The 13,504-nt window shown below is 37.2% G+C and overlaps 1 protein-coding gene and 1 pseudogene across 20 annotated transcripts in view; one reads left to right on the top strand and one right to left on the bottom strand.

Annotated features, from left to right (window-relative positions):
- WNK1 (WNK lysine deficient protein kinase 1) overlaps nucleotides 1–13,504 on the top strand; it is a 145,833-nt gene that overhangs the window by 5,633 nt on the left and 126,696 nt on the right. The window lies entirely within an intron of this gene.
- On the bottom strand, nucleotides 12,589–13,258 carry LOC107546404 (large ribosomal subunit protein uL1 pseudogene; annotated as a pseudogene).

The raw sequence follows: 13,504 nt of genomic DNA, 5'->3' as shown, positions 1-13,504 counted from the left end.
TGTTATCAAGTTAGAAATAGTTGTAGAAGTCAAGGTTGTTTCATCCATATTCCTTGCCTTTCTTTGGTCCACAGCAGCTTCTCTAATCTTGTATTGGGAGAGTTCAGTATGGTATAATACAGTTCTATATGATGGAAAAGAGCTCCAAGGAAGAACACGTGGGTTCTACGTTACCCTCTTGCCTAGCCCTGAGTAAGGAACTTAATCTGTAATGCTGTCTTATTAGTAATATATCTTACTGACTTAACAGGATTGTTGAGGATCAACTGAATGTACTTTTGAAGACTGTAAAGTGTTATATACAATATAAAAAAGGATGATTGTGCTTTAAAAAATCCATTTTGAAGGCCATAATTTGTCACATTACGAATTGAATATTTAAAACATCTTAATAAAAGTTGGGTTTTAAGAACTTTTGCTTTGTCAACTTAGGCATTTTATCAAATCTTAAAAGAGAAGTAGCTTTTCAGGTTGAAGAGAAATTACCAGAAGCTCTATAGGACTGTTTTTACTTGGAAGAGGACTGTACCTTCGACAGGTGGCAAACTTAATTTTGTATGTGTTTTTAAAAAGATTGGTTATTGATATGATATAATCTACATGAGAGGAAAAGTCAGTAATTTGCTTGGTTTTGTGGTTGACTTAATGGATTGTATAATATCTCCACCTTAATTTGTATTCAGATTTTTCAGATGGGGTTTCATACAGAATTTACTTTTTTGCTATTATGACTTGAATCTTGCACTGTAAGATTAACATATTAAATGTGCTCTGCTAAGTTAATGTGCTTAATGATTTTCAGAAAAGAATCCTCAGATAAGCTGTCATGATGAGCAAATACAGTTTTCCTAGGAATGTAAGAATTCTTGTTTTTTTAAACAGGCCAAATTCACTTTATTTTTCTTATACAAAAATATGTGGCCCGGCTGGGCATGGCTCAGCAGTTGAGCGTCAACCTAGGATCCAGGCGATCAGAGTTCGATTCCGGGTCAGGGCACATGCCCGGGTTGCAGGCTCGATCCCCAGTTGGGGGCGTGCAGGAGGCAGCCGATCAATGACTCTCTCATCATTGATGTTTCTATCTCTCTCTCTCCCTCTCCTTTCCTCTCTCTGAAGTCAATAAAGATATATTAAAAAAAAAAAAAATCTTAAAAATATGGCGGCTACAGCTGGAGCCTGGGTCTTCTGCACAGAAACTCTGGTGTGGGTCTTTACAAGATGGTCAGTGCATTCCTGATAGGGAGACTTGGTGAAGATGGTCCCTTTCCAGAGGTTGAGGGTGAGGTAGCTGTAGGTCTTGGAGATGGCATCAAAGGTAGCCTTGGTGAAGTTGCCCAGGGTGGCAGTGCAGCCCTTGGCCAAGGTGTAGCAGTCCTCAATACTGGCCATCATCATCAGCTTCCTGGGCAGGAGCTGAGACAATGCCAATGTCCCTGCGTGCGGGGATGAGGCCACCAGCACAGAGTCACAGTGGCCAGGCATCTGGCAAGGGATGCGTGGGGCTTGTGGATCTTGTTCCCCCAGTAGCCTCGCACATAGGAACAAAGAGCTTGACCAGGATGATGGCCCCAGGAATGGCAGTGGCTACTTCCTTGGAGCACTTAAAACCTAGACTGACACATCCATTGTAGTCCCCAATGCCGACAAATGCCTTGAACTGGGTCTGCTTTTGCATGGTGTAATCTTAAAAGCCTGTCCTTGAGAGCTGACCCCAGAAAAAAGTCAATGATCTCAGATTCCTTGATGGGCTAGGAGAAGAGAGAGATCTCCAGGGACTTGATCTTCATGTCCTTGCCTAGGCAGCCCAACTTGGTGAAAGACGTTAGCCCCAGTTGCTGCTGCCAAATCCTCCACGGAAGCGCTTGGGGCCTCCTGGCCCTCTGGAGCACCAGTGTCATCTGCCATCATCCACCATTTGGTGTTTTCCTTGAAGAAGCTTAAGAATTCTTAAGAAATTTCAGAGTAATTTAAGAATGAGTGTTTGAAAATCTGTTATATCATCACACTCAGTTTAGTTAAGAAAAATCACACTGATTATTTCTGTAGATGTCTTTTATGAAGCCAGGGTTCAGCTTCTCAAAAACAGATGATCTTTTTTTTTTGGTCTGTTTGTTTTCGGTAGATGGTATGGTGTCAGTCAAACACAAACTTATATATAAACCAAACTTTGAGAGATGAAACTAATTAGTGAATCAAATAATTATAATGTGCACATTTTCTATTTTAGTACATAAAGGTAAACAGATTGCTTAGAATAATGACAAGATCATCTTAGTGGCTAATAGTTTTGAATTTAATAACCTGATATATTCATTTCTATGTGGATACTCTCCTTACTTGGACTGGTAGGTCATTGTGGATTAAGGGAAATTTGGGAAGTGGAGCAGATCATCTTTTACATGCTGAGGAGTTCCAGGCAGTCTCATATTTATATGCTCTTTGAGCTCTCCATTCACCCCTCCAGCACAAATACTCACCTATAGGTAGCAGAGAGTAGCTAAAGAATTGTAAACAAAGAAGTAAATCAGTTAGATTTGCATATTAATAATTGTGGAGAACGGATTAAAAGGGCCTGGTGGGTGTGGTTCAGTGGTTGAGTGTCAACCCATGAACCAGGAGCTTGGGGTTTGAGTCCAGTCAGGGCACATTGCCTGGGTTTTGGGCTCCATCCCCAGTAGTGGGTATGCCAGAGGCAGCCCATCAATGATGTTCTCTCATCATTGATGCTTCTCTGTCTCTCCCCCCTCCCTTCCTCTCTCTGAGATCAATAAAAAAATATATTTTTTTTAAAGAAAAGTACAAGGGATGTGTGGAGTTTAGTTAGGGTATGAGTATGAGATTTCTAGGGCCTGAACAAAGGAAGTAATAAAGGAGTGGCATCTTTAAATATTTAGGCAATAAATATGCAGGGTTCAGTGATTAATTCAATTTGGAGGATGGATAAGAGGGTGGGGCTAGATGATGGTGCTGTCAGTTGAAGGAGGGGATGAAAAAGAATAGGGCTTTTGGTTTTTTGAGATGTTGAATTTGAGGTACTTGTGAAACCCCCAGGAAGAAGTTCAATTGTCAGTTGGTTATATTACTGAACCTTAAAGGATAAGTCTGAGGTATAAATAGAGGCTGATGATTCCCAAATGTCTGTATTAGTCATAGCAGAAATAATGAAAGTAAATGAAATCATAGAAAGGGAGGGAGGGGGAGAGAGGGAAATAGAGGAAGAGATGGTCCTAGGGCAAAATAGGAATAACTAATGGATGGGCAAAGGAAAAAAAGAGCCCAGGGGTTAGACTAAATAGAAAACTAGAAGAATGGTAATATCAGGGAATAAAATTTCAAGACAAGAATATAGCAGAGAAGTCCAATTTGCTTAGTAGTAATTACTGAAAATAAATTTTTGAAGGAGTAGAAAAGAAGTGTAGAGATTAGGCTATTGAAATTGTATATTGCATGTGGCTCTTAAGTAATTAACAAATTTTAGGATTACCTAAGTGAGGGGAGATTGAGTAAGGAAGAAGCAGATAAGTAGATGTAAGTTACTGGTAATAGCCTAGATTTCTAAACTAGTTTGAGTAAGGGAAAACTACAAAAATAGAATCATGTGGCTATTTAAATTAATTGAAATGAAATACAGCCTGGCCAGAGCATGAGAGGGAGAGAGATGGAGACATCAATGATGAGAGAGCATCATTGATTGGCTGCCTCCTGCATGCCCCCCCCCCAACTGGGGATTGAGCCCAAAACCTGGGCATGTGCTCTCAGTGGGAATCGAACTGTGAGCCCCTGTTCCATAGATGGACACTTAACCACTGAGCCAACACTGGCTGGGCTGTGTTGTTTTTTCAATCCTCACCCTCGGACATGCTTTCATTGATTGATTGATTTATAGATAGAGGAAGGGATAGAAAGAGAAAAAACATCAATGTAAGAGAAGCATCGATCAGTTGTTTCCCGTACACGCCCCAACCAGGGATCAAACCCACAATGTAGGTATGTGCCCTGACCAGGAATCGAACCTGCAACCTTTTTTATACAGAACAATGCTCTAACCAAGTGAGCTACCTGCACAGGGAGAGTTGTGTGTGTTTTAAATAGCTTTATTAAAATATAATTCACACACCATAAAGGATATACAGTGTGCTACTTTTTTATAACTTAAGTTACACATTTAAAACATGTACCCTTGCCCAGCTGGTGTGGCTCAGCGGTTGAATGTCAACCTATGATCCAGGAGATCATGGTTTAATTCCTGGTCAGAGCACATTCCGGGGTTGTGGACTTGATCCCCAGCAAGGGATGTGCAGGAGGCAGCCGATTAATGTCTCTCATCATTGATGTTTCTCTCTCTCCCTCTCCCTTCCTCTCTCTGAAATCAATAAAAATATATTAAAAAAAACAGAAAACAACAACCCATGTATTCTCTGTTATAAAGAAAAAATAGTCTTCTGTTTTTTGAAAATATGTACAAAGGATATTATCACAAACTCCACATGTACATGCAGAATTGACAAAGATTAAGATTATGTTACACGTATTCCAAATATTTGGTGATCTTACAGTTTCAAAAGAGTGGAAAATTTGCAGTGGATTTAAGGAATAACTAAGGACTGTTAAGTAGAAACAGTAAGAGTAGGTAATTTCTTTAGATAAGTTTGAATGAATGTAGAGCAAGAAAGACTGTGTAAGTAGAAGACCTTACCAAGGACAAGGTGGATAGGTGAGCAAGGAAAGGTCTTTAAAAGTGAAGCATTGAAATGTAATATTTGATTATTCTTTGTGGATAAATTCAATCCAAATAAGTTTTCACACGTTATGCCGTTTATCATGTAGTTTACAGAATACTCACTTAAGCACTGGGAGAGCCATGTGCTGATTTTTAAACAGTTTGTTTCTCTCCTATAATCTGGCCTTCATACTACATTTGCATATCATTATGGTGATACATACTTTATAACTGGAGCTTCTCTCTGAAATGACCATCCTTGTTTGTCACTCGAGGAAACAGAAAGATTTCTTGTAATTCCATTACAAGAAAGTTTCTGAATGATTGTACTGTTTCTAGAATATGTTCAAAATGGACTTTTCTACAACAAAAAGCCTAAATACTGCATATACTTTCTTCAGTCCTTGTCTTTTTGCAGTGTTCCTATTGCTAATTAATTTGGAAAGGTATTAATAATTACTAATACTTATCTTATAGGAGCCCTTTTTTTGTGACAGGCACAATGCTATGCCCACAGCATATTATTTGTAATCCTCACAACAACAGAGCAAGGCAGATATTTTCTCAATTTTATATTTGAGGAAACTAACTGAAACTTTAAAACTTGTTTAAGATCACATAGCATATCTGAGTCCTTGTTTTTTCCACTGCAGAAAAACTTTAGTTAAACGAGAAAGAAGAGTTTGAATTCTAGTGGAGTTCTTTTTTTCTTTTTTCTTTTTTTTTTAATTTTTAGGGGCCAAAAGCAGGAGCTGAAGCTGAGGTATGGATATGGTGGAGTTCTAAGTCCTTTTGCTCTCTAGCAATTATAATTTGTCATTGAGCATTTTATACCTTTTATACTTGCACTTCATGAAATATATCTCCACTTAAATGGCCTTTTAGCCAGTGTACATACAGAGATTCTATAAGAAGGGAGATGGCAGGTTTATTTTATTAATGTCTTGGTGTGTTCAGAGTTTTTTAGATGCTGTTTACATTGATTATCATAGAGAATGTTCTGTTTAAATTTTTTTTTTTAAATATATCTTTATTGATTTCAGAGAGAGGAAAGGAGAGGGAGAGAGAGATAGAAACATCAACGACAAGAGAGTCATTGATCAGCTGCAGCCCGCAACCTGGGCATGTGCCCTGACCGGGAATCGAACCCTGATCGCCTGGATCCTAGGTTGATGCTCAACCACTGAGCCACACCCTGCCGGGCTCTGTTTAAATTTAAATATTTAAGGAGAAGTAATATTATTTCTAATGGTCAGTGTGTATCAAATTTCCATCTAATAGAGACAAATTGAATGACTCTAGTGTTAGTAGGGTTTTTGTCAGTGGACCTTAGATGACACCTAATGTATAGAGATGGTTCATTTTGGCCCAGCCTGAGCAGTGGTTGAGCATCGACCTAGGAACCAAGAGGTCATGGTTTGATTCCAGGTGAGGGCACATCCCCAGGTGCAGGCTTGATCCCCAGTAGGGGGTGTGCAGGAGGCAGCCGATCTATGTTTCTCTCTCATCTATATTTCTTTATCACTATCCTTCTCCCTTCCTCTTTCTTGAAAATTCAATTAAAACATACATATATATATATTTTTAAAAGATGGTTCTTTTTCAAGTTTTACAATGTAAGAATTAATTGGATTTCTAAATTCCTAAAATTTTTACTCATCAGGAAAGCAGAATTAAAGATATTGGAGTACTAATGAATAGATTGACATGTTAATTGTTATTGTATAATTTCCACAGAATTTAGTTTTAATTACTTTGGAGATTGAGGTTATAGTTTGTTAACTTAGTTCTTGATATTGACAGTATAAATTGACTTTTTTATTTGATTTTTAAAAACATCTCTTTTTTCCTTCTCTTTACTGTTTACTTTGACATATATGCTACTGAGAAGGTTTTGGCTCTCTTGTTTGTATGAGCTCCAAATAGAAATCTCATTTAAATTTCATAATTGTTTTGAAATCCTTTGGAATGTTTCATTTAATTCAGCATTGTTATGGGAATAAGATGTTACCTCACCTACAGTAAGATTTCCAGATAAGTGAAGTTTTCTTCTGGAAGTAGCAAGACTTTGTATTAATAATGTGGTAAAACTCTTAAAGTGTATTCATTGATATTATTTGCCTCTGTACCCAACAGCAGAGACTAATAATAATAAACGTATCATCTAATAGGCCTGGATTCCTGGATGTTCTTTAGACTAAAAATGGTTCTTTGAAGTCAGACTGTTATACAAGGGGTAATCCATACTTGGGCACACAAGATCTCACCTCAAAATATGGGAAGTTTTTCAAAATATACCTGTTGTGTCTAGATAGCTTCTGTATAGGTAGGGGCTGGCCATCAGGGTTGGAACTTTCATCCATGCCTCCAGGGAGGGAAAGTGAAGCTGCAGATTGAATCAATCACTAGTGGCTAATGATTTAATCAGTCATGCCTATGTAATAAAATATCTATAAAAAACACTAAACAGCAGAGCTCAGAGAGCTTCCAGGTTGATGAACACATCAAAGTGCTGGGAGGGTGATGCACCTGAGAGGGCATGGAAGCTCTGTGGTCCTCCTACCATACTTTGCCCTATGCATCTCTTCCATTTTGCTGTTCCTGAGTTCTCTGAGCCCTTTACAAATTATCAAACCTGAGGGTGGGGGTCATGAGAGCCCCTGATTTGTAGCCTGTCAATCAGAAGTATAGGTGGCAACTCTAGTGGGACATAGAAAATTAGGGCAGTCTTGTGGGACTGAGCCCTTAAGTTGTGGGGTTTGTGCCAACTCCGGGTAGTTAGTGTCAGAAAGGAATTGAATTATAGGACACCCAGTTGGTGTCCACAGAATTGAAAACTTTGTTGAAAAACAAAATGAGAGTAAAAACAGTTTAGAGTAGCCACTGTCTTAGCTTCTCTTAATTTACTGTCTGTCCTTTTACATACTTTCTGTTGCTGCTTTCAGGGATAGGATACAGCTTTTTAGCATTAGAGGAAAAGAGGTGACATAAACTGCCCTGAATTTATATTGTCATTGTAGGAAAAGATTGCAGTAATCCAGGAGATTTTTTTCCCTTTTCACCCATATCCAAAATACTTTCTTATAAATACAAATAACTTGGTATCAAATTCAGTATTTGTTTTCTAAAGTTTTTCTGATGAAAATTTAGCATTCAGATTGAGATATGCTACGTGTAAAAATATGCACTGGATTTTGAAGACTTAGTATAAAAACAGTTAAAAGATTCCAAATAAAAATTGGCTACATGTTGAAAAGATAATGTTTGGATATATTGGGTAAATAAGTATATTATTAATTTCATCTGTTTCTTTTTACTTTTTAAAATGTAGCTTCTTAAAAATTTAAAATTGCATGCATAGCTCACATTATATTTCTGTTCGCCACCTCTTACCTAGACTATTTTATTAAAATGCTGTAAAAGAGCTGATGCTGCAATAAATTAAATTTACTACTTTAAAAAATACCTTAGAAACATTATTTTTGTGGTTGCTTTCATTAGCACTCTTTACAAACCATAAGTGTTTTGCTATTGCTCAACACAGAAATTTTAAGTTTTTTAAGTTTTTTTCATTTTGTTTTTTGGTGCTTTTAATACCTGATTATTATGAAAATTGTCATTTAGTCCTTTACAATTTTATCTTGTCCTTTGTTATGCACTAGCATGTCTGTAACAGAAATTATATTTCCTATGGTTGGTTCTTTCTTTCAGCACTTTAGTTGCTGCCAAGAAGTATCTTGAGATATTTTGTAAATATTTCTGGTTATTTTATATTTCATAAACTGAAATATGAATGCATATTGGGATGTATATTGAATGTGTGGACTTGCTGTTTTATTTATATTCTTTAATAATTTCTGGTCATTATGGTTCCTTATACTTGTTAACCAATTTAGTGCTCATATTCATCTTTTAATGATATTGAGAAATAGATTAAATTGATTTTTGATATCATTTGCTTATAAAAGAGACACCTTGTAGTTCAACTACTTACTTTCATAAAGTTTTTCCAAAATAGTTATTTCTTTGACTAATTGTTCCTGTACAACAAATAAAGATAAAGGATTAGTGAGAATACAGCTAACTGCTTTAATAAAGTTGTAGAATATTTGAGATGGCAAGACAGTGCTTTTCAGACTGTTTATGGTAATTTAATGACCACAGAAGTCTACTTCCCTTTTGTAGGAGGGCCTTTTGATAGTCATTGTTTAGAGCTATATGCTAATTTGATTTTGACTTAGTTTCCTGAGTTATAATCTTCATTTATTTCCACCTTAGTTTTTGTGACCATCCTTAAATCACACACAAGAAACATTTTTAAGAAAATTTTTTTAATCAAAATTAGGAGATTAGAGGGAAAAAAGGAAATAAAAATAACCTATAATCAATCCCTTCATCCAGAGATAAGCATTGTTACCATTTGTAACAGCCTAATTTCTTTGCAATTGATTTTTTTTATAGTTGTGATCATACTGTATGGTGGTACAGTTTGCCTGTTTTATTGCATAGCAAAAGCATTTCCCATTTAAAAATTTGAGGTTTTTAAAGAAAAAACAAATACTGTTTGTATATTGTAGTTATAATTGGTGTATGTGTTTACATAGTTGTGATGAGGCTGTATGTTGGCATAATTTGTCTGCTTTACCTCAGAGGGAAAATAACGTAAATTTCTTACGTTAAAATTTTGAAATTTTAGATAGAAAACTATTAAGTCTGTATATTGTTACAAATTATTTTTGATACTTTGTGTTACTGCACATGTAGTGTGACATCATCACCTTCAGAACTAACATTTTGATCTTAGGATGTACAACAATACTTGAATTCCTACTTGAGTATGTATTGTTTCTTTTTAATTATCATTAAGAGGAAATCAATTAGAATGTTTGGCCCACAAATGGTAACAATAGTTACAACTAAATCCCTGAAATTGATTATTATTATTATTTTTTTTTAATTATTATTATTTTTTAAAAATATATCTTTATTGATTTCAGAGAGAGGAAAGGAGAGGGAGAGAGAGAGATAGAAACATCAATGATGAGAGAGTCACTGATCGAGCCCGCAACCCGGGCATGTGCCCCGACCGGGAATCGAACCCCGATCGCCTGGATCCTAGGTCGACGCTCAACCACTGAGCCACGCCCTGCTGGGCTGAAATTGATTATTGATATATTGGATCACTGAACTAAAGCTTAAAGGTCTTGGGTGATAATATTGCAAAGCTGATTATTTCTTTCACTTTCAGTCTTTGTTTAGAGAGTTACAGAAAGTTCATTCACTGCCTCATACTTTTGGGCATGGTCAGTATATTTTAAACCAATACTTTGCGTTTAGAACATGTTACCATGATTGAAAAGCTTGTAAAAACCATGTTTTAGGGGCTTTAATAAGAGTGCATTGAAAGTTCTTTGAGGAAGTTTAGTTTTGTATATTGACTAAACTACAGGGGGGAAAAGCCTTAGTGTGCTTTTTCTGTTTTCTAACCACGCAAGGTAAGTTAAATCTGCTCCTTTTATTTAAATTTTCAGTTACGTCTACTCTAGAGCATACCAAAAATTTTTTGAAAATGTATGAAATTCTTGGTAATGTGTGGAGGGATTGAGCAAAAAAGAAAAAAAAGAGAAAAAACTCATGAACATAGCAGTGTGGTGATTTCCGGGGAAGGTACAGGGGGAATATATGGTAATGGATGGAGATTTGACTTGGGGTAGTGAACACACAATACAGTGTACAGATGATGTGTTGTAGAATTGTGCACCTGAAACCTGTATAATTTTGTTAACCAGTATCACCCCAATAAATTCAGTAAAAAGGGGGGGAAAAGAAAATACAGGAAATTCTTAATGCATTTAAAAGGGAAATACTTCCTAATTGTTGTTTTCCATTGTAGGGGTTATATACATTCAGGTGACAGAAGACGGAAAAATAGAAACCAAAATAACCCCACTAAAGTTCCATCACTAAAAGATAGTGCTGATGTATCACATTTTGAATATTTTCCTTTTGTTTCTCCCTCAGAGTTTGGTTTTATATTGCCCTAGAGGGTTTTGCTCAGAGGTTAGAGTGTCGGCAGCCTGCAGCCTGAAGGATCCCAGGTTCAATTTTGGCCAAGGGCACGTGCCTGGGTTGTAGGCTCAGTCCCCAGTCCCAGTAGGTGCACGTGCGGGAGACAACCAGTCGGTGTCTTTCTCACATTAATGTTCCTCTCCCTCCCCTTTTCTCCCCCCCCCCCCCCCCCCCCCCCGGAAAGCAATGGAAAAAATATCCTCATGTGCGGGTTAAAAAAAATTGGTTTTATATTTATTCCACAAATATTTATTAAACTCCAATGTGCCAGGTACTGTCTTAGTTGGAAAATAGAGGAAAAGCTTTGCCCTTATGGAACTTAGGTTCTGCTGGGATCATAGGTTTATATGTATGTATAATCTTATGTAATAATACTTTTGTAATTCATTGTAACATAAGCATTAGTATAGATACTTTTAATAACTGTATGATAGTTAATTATGTGGAAACGCCATAATTTATCCACAGTGTAGTCAGGTATTGTTATTTTTTCTGTTATTATACAGTAGGCATGAGTCATACTCTATATGGTGGTAACTATGAAATGTCATATTCCTGTTTTTACTAAAATTTAATCTGTATTGTGTCCTCCCCTAATTTAGGTGGCCATTATTCCCTTGCTCAAATCCTCACCCACCCCCACCCCCTAATTCTTGGATAACTTTATAGAGTCCAGAATATTACCAGGAAAGGACTTTCCAGTCTTCCATCTATACTGCCTGTCATTGACATGCATTTATATATGTAAGCCTGGAAAGTTCTCTTTAAGGCCAAGTTACAGAGCATCTTTTGCAGAATTTTCTTAAAACAAAAGTTCTCATCACTGTCTTTCCATTGGCCTCCCCCCACCATCTTGAAACTCCCAGTGGGGGTGGGTCACTGATCTTCGTCTAGGCACATCCTCTAATCCCCTTCTTTCCCCCCATTTTTCTCTTAAAACTTTCCTCATTCCTTCCATCTCTTCCCTCTCAGGAACAGTCCAGCTGAACTCTTCTCTTTAGGCCTGGGCTTTCTTTATCCAAAGCCAGCTGAGGGAATTGTTTTCTAATTGCTGGTTCTAAAATAACACAAAAGACCCCAAGGCTAGGGACCACAAAGGCTTGGAAATTGTGAACAAAACACAGTTAATACCTCAGATTTCACTGTTTAGAACTGTTTTCGTAGGATTGCATTTCAGAAATGAATTTATTGATTCTAAGAGTGTGAACATTTAAATACTTTTTACATATTGTCAAGTGTTTTCCAAAAGGGGTATGCCTATGTATGTTCTCAGGGACCCAAGTGAGAGTTCTTATTTCACTGCACCATTTATCAATATTATCTTAAAAATTTCTCATTGTTTATATTTTATTTCTTCAGAACTTACTCCCATATGCTTGATAACGAATGGTATATCCTTTTTTTTTTTTTTTTTTTTTTAATATATCTTTACTGATTTCAGAGAGAGGAAGGGAGAGAGAGAGAGAGATATATAAACATCAATGATGAGAGAGTTGTCATTGATCTGCTGCCTCCTGCACACAGGCATGAGCCCTCACCTGGAATCGAACCGCAATCTCCTGGATCCTAGACCGATGCTCAATTGCTGAGCCATGCCCAGCCAGGGGGTATATCTATCCTCTTTTGTCTTTTGATATATTTTGTCTACTTTCAGGAGCTTTTCTACCCTAATCAGTTTTTGTAAATTCTTCACATCCAAATTAATGATCCTTTGTTATATTTTTGACAAATCTTTTTCAATGCTGGGAATTGAGTGTTAGCAGTACAATATATTTTTTTCATAAGACTTATTATTATTTTTAACAATAGCAGTATGGTTTATTAAGCTGTGCCTGGGGCTTGCCCATGGTGCTCTTGATGTATAAAGCCTGGACATTCTTCCACTTCTTTTTGAGCAATGACACCAGGAAATTGACAGCTAAAAGAATGTTGTGCACAAGCTCAGCATCTGTCATTTTCACCTGTCATTTTTAACAGCCACTGCCAGACACAGTACCTTTTTCATCTGGAACTTGACCATGGATTTCACTTCATCGACTTTGGCCACCATGTTCTCATTGTAGGTCAGCAAGGGAGGGAATTTGCCAGCTTGATTCAGGCCTGGGCCCAAGATTTGTGGGATCTGCTTGATCAGAGACTCTGAAGCCAAAAAGGCATCATACTTCTTGGCCAGCCTCTTGACCAGTTTCTTATTCTTGTTGAGTTTCTTCAGTGCCTCAATGTCCATGTGGGGATATCGTCACAGTGCTGCTGGTCCCCCAGAACATATGCGGAGAACTTGGGGTGGGGAATGGATTTAAGTCTGATGATGCCTAAGAAGCACCTGTCCTGAGGGTCACAGTTCTTCAAGCTGACCTGCAGATCCACCTTCTCCAAAAACTTCTGACGCTTGCATTGGTTCCTGTTCCTGTGCAGGATTTCCCACACCACTTCCTAGAGAGTGTGGCAGGAGGCTTTGCTACTACTCATGGTTCCTTGAGCCACCAAAACTAGAAAAGAGCAAGACAATTTTTTAGAGCAGTTTTAAGTTTACAACAAAATTGAGAGGGAAGTACAGAGATTTTTCATGTATTCCCCAACCCCCCTGCACATGCTAGCTTTAGCCTCCCTCGTTATCAACATCACTCATCAAAACTTTTTAAAAATATATATTTTTATTGATTTCAGAGAGAGGAAAGGAGAGAGAGAAAGATAGAAACATCAATGATGAGAGAG

Source organism: Miniopterus natalensis, chromosome 2, assembly GCF_054644295.1.
Source record: "Miniopterus natalensis isolate mMinNat1 chromosome 2, mMinNat1.hap1, whole genome shotgun sequence".
Classification (NCBI taxonomy): domain Eukaryota; kingdom Metazoa; phylum Chordata; class Mammalia; order Chiroptera; family Miniopteridae; genus Miniopterus; species Miniopterus natalensis.
This window is presented reverse-complemented; position numbering and strand designations above follow the sequence as displayed.